The sequence below is a fragment of the Mirounga angustirostris genome, unplaced genomic scaffold, assembly GCF_029215605.1.
Source record: "Mirounga angustirostris isolate CCGP_5_RB_7025 unplaced genomic scaffold, mMirAng1.0.hap1 SCAF_4, whole genome shotgun sequence".
Classification (NCBI taxonomy): Eukaryota; Metazoa; Chordata; class Mammalia; order Carnivora; family Phocidae; genus Mirounga; species Mirounga angustirostris.
This window is the reverse complement of record NW_026991712.1, coordinates 95,219,290-95,228,946: the sequence shown is the minus strand read 5'-3', so window position 1 is coordinate 95,228,946 and position 9,657 is coordinate 95,219,290. Positions and strand designations below refer to the sequence as shown.

The 9,657-nt window shown below is 41.8% G+C and overlaps 1 protein-coding gene across 8 annotated transcripts in view; it reads left to right on the top strand.

The window, feature by feature from the left end:
• The first annotated feature begins 1 nt into the window (after position 1).
• The window catches only part of HIPK1 (homeodomain interacting protein kinase 1), a 49,204-nt gene continuing 39,548 nt past the window's right edge, over positions 2-9,657 (top strand). For 7 of the 8 annotated variants that reach the window (XM_064588602.1, XM_064588599.1, XM_064588601.1 and 4 more), the window contains exon 1: positions 2-157. The gene's annotated coding sequence lies outside the window, so the exon portion shown is untranslated. Of the gene's footprint in view, positions 158-670; positions 830-9,657 lie in introns of all 8 variants that reach the window. The other variant, XM_064588598.1, reaches the window with a different exon arrangement.

Here is a 9,657-nt window from a genome sequence, read left to right as displayed (position 1 = left end):
GGACGGGCGCGGGGACGGCTCCGGGGGGCGGGGGCCGGGGCCCGGGCCGGCTCGCGCGGGGGGTATGATGACCGGGCGACGGGGCCCCGGATCTCGTCTCCTCCGCCGCCTCCTCACGGCAGCCCCAGCTCGCGGCTGAGAACCAAACCCACCGGCGGTGAGTTGGGCCGAGCGGGAAGGGGCCTCGGCGGGGAGCGAGCTCCCATCCGCTTCCCGAGGCGGGGCCGGGCGGGCCGCGGGCTCTCCGGGGCGCCCGGCCTTGGGGGGGCGCCTCCCTGGGCGCGCCCCCACCCGGGACCCGGCGCCCGGTCCTGCGGCCCGGCAGTTCGCGGCCGCGGAGGAGCTTGCGTTCCCGGGAAAGCGGGGCGGCTCCGGGCTTGTTTTCGGGGCAACTCCCGCTGCCTCCTGCCACTTCTCTTCGGGGCGTGTTGTTGTCCTGAGATGACAGGGGGCCGCCTTGCGCCTCCTCACCCGGCCGGTTTTTCCCGGCCGTTGTGGCAGGTTCCCAGCGTGTGGCTTGTGCGTGTGTATTTCACAGCTCTGCTTATCACCATGGTTTTGGGTTATTTGTGCCCTTTGCGACCAGGAAGCGGTGTCTGGAAAGGACGGCGGTGGTGGGGTGGGTGTGGAAGCTTTTCTATCCTCTCCGCTTCTGTTCTTTAATCGTTAGGTTTGTAATTTGTAATGATGGTGGAGACTACGTGGGACCAGCCCACCTAATGTGTGTCAGTGCAAGGCGGATTTAGAGGTCTGGCTCAGAGGGAAGGAAACTTTTGCTGTCTGTCGCCACTTTCCCACAGCTTTCGTTTAAAGAAAAAAGAGAGAAAAGGTGAGGAAACAACCAAAAAACTCTTGAGTAAGGCCCGCGCTGTTCACAGGTCTGTGGGAAAGAGGCCCTTTTTGTGTTTAGCGACTGGGACTTGGGGCTCGGTCTCCAGCAGCGCTGGTCTAACCTCCAGTTTGTTGTGGTGACAAACCGTGAGCATTGGCCTTGTGTTTATGCTGGGCGAGTTTTCTTTCCTGTTTAGGTGGGGGAAGGGAGGAGGGGCTCGAGAAGGGGAAAAAACAATCCTGAGCCCCAGTATGTCTTTACTCCCCTTAAAGCACTCACTCAGTTGTAGATAGACTTCGTTTTGACGCAGCCCTAGGTGCTTTTTCTTAGTGACACTTTGGGAATTTTCAGTAATTGCATCAAAATATTCATTTCAACTGTAGACTCTTCTGCCCAGTCTATCCTTTATCTTACTTGTTCCCTAGTAACTGATGAAAACAGCAGCCTGGCTTCCTGCTCTTGATAAAGTGGGGTTAAATTAAGTGGCTGATGCCCTCAGCAAATCTACAATTTTGCTCTTGTTTGTGTAAAGCTATTTTTGATTCCTGGTCTGTAGTGTGTGTGTTTTAAAGATCGTAGAGAATTCAAATCATTACAAGCTTTTACTTATATAGGTCTAAAGCTTTCTGTAAAACATTTAAAAATCTAACAAGTCCTATTACCTAATAGTTATTCAGCTGGTGATTTTGGATCTTTACATGTAATTACCTCAGAGTTCTGTGTTACAGTACTGGTATGATGAAGTATATCATTGACTTTAAGATACTGATCCCTGCTGGGAGGATATTTTAGTAAAGTAACTTGTGGTTGGAACTGGAGGCAGCCAAGCCAGTAAAGCATCTGATGAGTAAAATGGTGAGTGAGATCTTGTAAATATGTATACTAGCTCTGGTTGGTAAGTAGGACTTTGCTGGTGATACTCATAGTTTATGCTATTTTTGGATTTGTAGTTTTATTAATTGTAGAGTAAGTTGATTGGTAACTTGAGATTTTAAAACAAACCAGAACTCCCTCCTAAAAGAAAAAAAGATAATCTCAAAGTTCACAATTCTCTGGAAAATAGAATTTCTTCATTCTGTGGTTTTGTTTTCATAAGCACAGCTCAGTCAGTGGTTCTGTTGAGAGAAATCAGTGAGCCAAACCTGCCTTGTAAACTTCTTACACTTGGAACTTGCACAACTTGTTGTTAGTTGTATATTGTAACTGGTCCTTTTGTAATTTGAAGTAATTTTGCAAACATGAACTTCCTGATCTGCCCTTTTATGTTCATTTTCACGACTGTACAAAGCAATCCATGTTTTTTTAGCTTTTTTTTTTTTTCAAGTTAGTTATTAATTTCTCCCCAGTTTCTTCCCTTAGGTTTCGTGCAATTCTGAGCACAAGCCATCAAAATAATTTTTCCTTCAAGTACCACTTCAACAATCACTGATTTGCTTTTTGGTTCCTTTTTTGTTCCTAATTTCCCAGCTCCCTAAATGACTTACGTATTTTTGTAGAGCATGATTTGGCTCTGTAAAAAAACTTACATCCTGTTTTTGTTTCTTTCTTTCTTTTTTTTTGTGTTACATCACCTAAGCAACATTCTAAATTCTTTGAAGATAGGGAAACTTATGTATATTTCTTTTGGATTTTTTAAGGGCACCTGGTAGGTACAGTGCTTTCCCAGAGTGCTTAATGAAAAAGAATCAGAAGACCTGAATTCTTTGCCAGCATTGCTACTCATTAGCTCTATGTAAAACTTGTTTGCCTTTCTTGGGTCTCCTTTTTCTCATCTTGGAATTAGGGGGTTTTGGAAAGAGTCTCATAAGGTCTGGTTTAGCTGTAAGAATCCTTCTACTTTTTGGCCAGTGTCTTCTGCTTCAGTCAAGTACATCTCCTTACTTGAAACAGTTTTTCAGGTTGCTACATTCCCTGGCATACTGGCAAAAGTTATCTCATTCATCTGAAAGAAGTTATTCTGCCTTCCATCTGCCAAAGTGTTGTTACCTTATTTAAAGTCCTATTTTCCTTAGGCCTTTGCCTTTGCTGACTGATCTAAACAGGGTCATCTCAACGTTTATGTTCTATATTGATGTATGCTTTGTTAATTGGACGTTTTCCTTATGCTTGAAACTTCTCGAGGTACAGCTTTCTTCATTCTAAACTTTATAGGCCTTGTAAACTGTTGGGTGCACATACCAAGATCATACCTTTTTTTTTTCTTTAAAGATTTTATTTACTTATTTGACAGAGGGAGGAGAGAGAGAGAGAGGGAACACAAGCAGGGGGAGTGGGAGAGGGAGCTTTCCCCGAAGCAGGAGCCCGACGCGGGGCTCGATCCCAGGACCCCGGGATCATGACCTGAGCTGAAGGCAGACGCTTAAAGACTGAGCCACCCAGGCGCCCCCCAAGATCGTACCTTTTTACCAAACATAAAAAACACCTACTTTTCTTTTGTTCTGTAGCTATAGAGTCATCATTCCAAATAAATAGCAGAGTGATTGAAATTTAGGAAAAGATATCCTGCCTAGAAGGAAAGCACCCATCAGCTAGTTTACCAAAATATTACAAAATATTGATTATATGGCTGTAAATTACATAGAATTGTAGGGTTACTCTATCATCAGCTAACACCACTTATTCCACGCCCTCTCTTTGCATACTGGTTGGGCAATTGGCTTGTTGGTTCCTTATGAAGGAAAGTGTTACAGGAAAGGGGTGGGGAACTTCCATTCAAATGGTGTCCTTAGGGTTTCACGCTTATTTTTTCCTTCATGTATCACTACACTTAGAAAACTAATTTAGGTCTTCTCTCGTAGGCAAGAAACTATAATTTCTATTTCACTTGACTATTTCTCTAACTTAGTATGACACCTGAGATCCCCTTATGTTTATATATGGAGCAGTAATGATCTCTTTCTAGTCATTTATTCTAACAAACATTTGACACATACCATATGTGATAGATGCTGGTGATACCAAAAAGAAAAAAAAGACACCTACTCTGGTATTGAGAATTGCCCTCACAGAACTGGCAGTTTAAGAAAAGTCAACTTTTTTGGGGGTGGGGGGGAGAGGCAGAGAGACAGAGAGAATCTTAAGCAGGCTTCACACCCAGCGTGGAACCTGATACAGGCCTCAGTCTCACAACCCTGAGATCACGACCAGAGCCCAGATCAAGAGTCGGACGCTTAACCGACTGAGGCACCCAGGCGTCCTGAGAAGTCAACTTTTAAATAGTCATGCTTAGAATAACATTTAGGGTGGCCTCATGAGTTAATATGTGATCTGGCCCTTGTCTGTCTCTTTGGGCCCTGTTTCTATTATTTTCTCTCCTGTTCTATTCAAATAGGCCAAGAATGTGCCTTGGCACTAACTGTTGTCATTCACTGGAATGGCTCCTTCTTGTGAGTTATATCTTAGCTTAAGTGCTACCACCTTACAAGGCCTTTCCTGACCACCAAATTTAGAGTACCTCTGCCTTTCCCACCGTCTCTGTCACATCACTGTGTTTTGTTTTCATCATAGCATTATCACTAGCTACTGTTTTCTTGGGGGGGTGTGTGTGTCTGTCTTCCCAGAAGAAAGTTAAATTCCGGGAGACAAGGAATCTTGTCCTTCTGGAGCACCACTGTTATCCCTAGTTTCTAGAACAGTGCCCGGCAGACAGACTAGGTACTCATTATATGTTTGTTAAATGAGTAAATGACATAAATAAGTACAAGTGTGGTAAGTACTAAGAAGTGGTACAGGATGCTGTGGGAGCCTTTACCAGGAAACCTAAGCTAGTACAAAGTGATCCGGGCAAGGCTTTCTGAGTGTTTTTTGTCAGCATAAGGCTGACTAAAACATACATAACCTAGGAAATTAGTTTTTCTTTCGTGTAACAGCCTGAAGTAAATGTTCCAGGTTGAAGTGAGCGTTCTTGGTGGGCAGGTGGCTCTGCTCTTAGAGGATCATTCAGAGACAGTTCTTTCCATCTTATTGCTCTGTCATCCCTTGAGCATTGTTTCATGGTGGAAGCTGGGTCTCCATGGGTTTCTGCTGGTGGAAATGGAAAGGAACACAAAAAGCTAACCCACACATCACTCTGTCTGTTGGTGAGAGGGGCTGGTGAACATAGCCATGTGCCTGGGGTGAAGGAGAGAGTAGATTTTGATCCAAACCAACAGCCTATACAACACTGAAAAAAGTGAGGTTTAAATGGAGATTAACAGGATAAGTAGAAGTTAGAAAAAGAGAAGACTAGGAGGGTTCAATGAAGTTCAGAGAGGGACTATTATGTGTGAAGGAACTAAGATGGGAGAAATAAGGCCTACTCTAGGAACCCAGAGAAATTTAGTGCTACTGGAAATTTAGAGATCTCGGACTTTATCTCAAGGTTTTAAGCAGAAGACAGATAAGCATTTTTAAAAGCTTCAGTTGTAAGGTAAAGAATGAGTTGGGAGAAGGGAGTTTAAAAAGGGGGCTTGAGAGTACCATTTGGGGGAAGCAAGTTAGGCTGTTGAAACAGTCCAGGATTGTCAGCAGGGGTGGAGAAAAATGGGTGGAGTGGAGAGATAGATGGTGTTGTGGTGAAGGAGTTTTCTTCCCAAAACTACTCCTTGCTTTATTTTTACAGAATGTGTTTTCTTATTTACCTACTTTAATGATGTGAATATTCTTTATATATCAGCGTGCTGGAGAAGATGTATATCTGTGTACACATCAGCTGAGGACAAGTGCCAGAGGAAGCAATCAATATACAGTACTGATTTTAGGTTATTTAGGTCACCAATTGTTAAATTGTATCAAAGAGGCAAAGATGATGCTAAGTGAAAGCAGTAGGAATTTATTATTGATGTGGAAGATGGAAGTTACCTGAAGAGTAAGGGCAAAACACTGACAAATGATTACCTTGGTTGTCATAACCAACTGTTCCATTCATAGTTATAATATTTGAATCATTTGTAGTAATATTACCTACCTATAGTGCCCATAATGTGGGGCACTCTGTAAATGTTTGATAGATGTGACCACGGCAGGGAGTGGGGAAGCCTTTAATTTGATTGTTTTTGAAAGCCTTAGGTTCTAGCAAGACTCAGTTCTCTTTAGCAATAAGTGCGAGTACTAGTAACCTTTTGCCTGTTAGTTCTAGTTCCCGATTAATGCATGCAGTGGCCAAATTTGTCAGTATATTTAGATGGAGAGTCAGGTTTGAAATGAAAAGACTAGTTTATTACTAGAGTCAAGAGGTGCAACATTTTCAGGAAGTCAGAAGTAACTTTTTAATTTATTGGGAGCTGCTCTCCTGCTATTTGAGAATATTCTTAACAGAGTCTGATACATAGTAAGTTTTCCACAGATGTTAATTCTGGTCCATAATTTTGTTTGGGAGGCCTCACCCTAGGAAGAAAATTGCTTCCCCACTTTGCAAAGGCAGGTTTTATGGAACATAGTATCTTTATCTTATGTCTAGAAATGGCTGCTTTTAGCTGAATTTCAGGGTGTCATATAGATAAGAGTGTTGATTTTTCTTTTTCTTTTTTTTTAAATTTTATTTATTATTAGAGAGAGAGAGAACATGAGCAGCGGGGAGGGGCAAAAGGAGAGGGAGAAGCAGACTGCCCACTGAGCAGGGAGCCTGACATGGGGCTCAATCCCAGGACCTTGAGATCATGACCTGGGGGCAGATGCTTAACCAAATGAGCCACCCAGGTGCCCTAAGAGTGTTGATTTTTCCAGGCAGTTTTGATTATGTATTCTCACCTTGTGCTGGTTGAGGTCAGGATGAGTCTCAGCCATACTGGCATGAAACTGACTTAGTACCACACACCCTTACTGTGGGGAAGGCCAGGGAAATTCTGGGTTTTTCTTTCCCTGTGGGTGGACTTAAAAGTTTGTCTTACTGAATAAGAATTGCATTCGTTTATATACTTAAACTTAGAGAAAAATTCCTAGAACTTGTGCATTTTGCAGTGCTTGCTGTGAAGATTTGAAACCATCAGTATCTGTTATTTTGTTTATTGGGTGAAAAGTTGTCCATAACATTACTCTGGTAAATGCAATATTTTAATGGGTGTCTAGTTATGAACATACTTTTAAAAATTTGGTATTATACTTCATGAATTCTTTTCAGTATTATTACTTTAAGCTTTCATATTCTTAGACATAGCTACAAACTGCAAATTTTGCATTCATTTCTTTTATCAAATACTTTTAGGCACATAAAGGTTGTGCTCCTGTTTCTTGATAGATTGTTAAAATTAGTAGCTGAACAGATATGCAATGGAAAACAAATTTCAAAAATTTGCTTCCTTTCATTGTTCAAAAATTGGCTCAGTTTTATGATAGATGAGAAGTACTTTTGCATGTATTTTAATAGGTAAATTTTGTAAAGGTACTACTTGGTTTCACATTTTTCTTTTAATTTGTTATTATGTCAGTGATACAGGCTGAACAAGAGGACTTGTAAATTTGTAGCCTTGTAGTTAAATTGCACTGGCTTTAGCTTTTAATTTACACTTTTTTCTCTTCAGGGTTCACATAAATTATGGAAACTCTTGTTTAAAGTAAATCCAGACCACATCTTAGAAATTGAAGGCTGGGGATTTGTTCTTCGTTCCAGCTGTCTAGTCCAGTGCAGATGGTTTTTAGTTGCATTCAGGCACAAAGAAATGTACACATTGCTTTTTTATGTTCTGTAACAATCCTTTGTCACACTTCCTTCCTTTCTTGTTGTGCTTGTTTATTCTCTTATGACTAGTAAAATTATACTATGTGTAGTATAGGGAGACTCCCCCTATATCTCAAAGACTGCACAGGTAAAAGGGAGGGACATTTGAAAAATAAAAGCAAGCATTTGAAACTCCTGCAGTTTGAGTGGTAGGGAGTAGATACAAGTTGGTAGGCAGGGGTCAAAAACATCCAACAAATACTGCGTGTCTGAATATTGCCAGAGTCTCTGTGGTAGTTCCTGGTGATAAGCAAAGAACAAGACAGACAGATACGGTACCTATCATGGAACTTACACTGTAGCTGGAAATGTGAGTAACATTAAATGAATAATTTCGAGTTGTAAGGGAGAAACAAAATGCTATGGGAGTGCACGGTTGGGGGGGGGGGATGGTGGTAGTTGTGGGTGGGGGTGTGTGTGTGTGTATGTGAATGAATGGTTTTCCCAGAAGAAAATCTTCAACACATCAGAGGGTCTTCCAAGAACTGAAAAGGGCAGTATGGCTGGAATGGAGGAATCAAGGTGGGGAGATTTTGGAAGACAACAACCAGATTTTTGGAGAGCTTTTTAAGGCAGATTGAGGATTTTGGATTTTATCCACAAAGCAGTGGAAAACCCTGGAGGCAGGGGGAAGAAGGTGATTAAGAAAGAAAGAGCAGTCATCTGATTTGCATAGTTTAAAACAAAGATCCCCAGAGTGCATTCAAGATTAGTTGGAGGCTACTGGCTACTGGCTCTTTGAACTACATTGGTCCCAATGGCTGATTTTGAAATATACTTAGGAGGTAGAATTGGTAAGATTTGGTTATAGATTAGAGTAGTAAGGGAGGAGGAGGAGTCAGGATAATACTACTAAATGAATTCCAGGCACTGAGCACTTTACATATATTAAATAATTTAATTCTCAGAATAACCCCATGAGGTAGGTATTATCATCACCAGTTTATAGATGAGGAAACTGAGGCTCATTGCCTCTCTGATTTTTGGCTTGAGATGTTGGGTATATATGGTGGTGTCATAATTGAGACAGAAGACTAGGGCTGGGGTGGAGGCTCATAAGTTTAATTTTGGACGTGTTAAATTTGAGATGTCAGCAAGATATCCAAATTGCAGTGTGGAGTGGTTATTTGGAAATAAGAATTTGGAGTTCAGGAGAGAGAAGTCTGGGGTAGAAATAAAGATTTGAGCATCTTTTGCAGATGACTAAACCTGGGAAGGTAGTTATTGGGAAGGGGGAAAGTATGGATAAGAGAAGAAGAATTAATATAGAGCCCCCAGGCATCTGAGGGTTATATGGTTGAGAAGGGAGAAGATAAATAGGAAATGGCTTGTATGCTATATCAGTTGTTTGAACTTTTTTCTGAAAGTATTAGCTTTGGGAGTCTTGGGGTTTATTGGGCTTGAGGTGTTTATGGGATATTCCGGGACAGAAAGCTGGGCTGTTCTACGCCCTTTCTCCATATTTTTCTAAGAGTAACTTCCTGTAGTTCTTCAGAAGATCCTCTCAATAGGCTCACATCATCTTGATTACTTTCTTCTGGTCATTTTATCAGTGGTCCTCTTTGCAATGTAGTGTGGACAGAGCTAGACACTATTAAAATAGTTAACTGAGCAGAGTAAATAGCCTTCGCTTTGTCCAGTACATTCTGGACACTGTCTATGAATGTAGTTTTTTTTTAAATTTTATTTATTTATTTGACAGAGACAGAGAGAGCACAGATAGGCAGAGCAGAAGGCAGAGGGAGAGGGAGAAGCAGGCTTCCCACTGTGCAGGGAGCCCGATGCGGGGCTCGATCCCAGGACCCTGGGATCATGGCCTGAGCCGAAGGCAGCGCTTAACCAACTGAGCCACCCAGGCACCCGTCTATGAATGTAGTTTAAGATTCAATTAGCTTTTGGTGGTGGTGGGGGAGCATTACTACATAATGTTTCTCTTACCAGCTGAAAGTGTTTTTTAAATACATGTGCTCCTCCTAGACCTTGTATTTCTTATCCTTGTGCTTTGTGCTAGTCATACTTTGTTTGGACTATGTAGGATTCTATATTTGTGTTCAATTTCATCTGCTCGATTTGTCTTGTAGTTTCTACCCTATTGTGGTCTTTTTGGACCTGTTACTTAGCAATATATTGA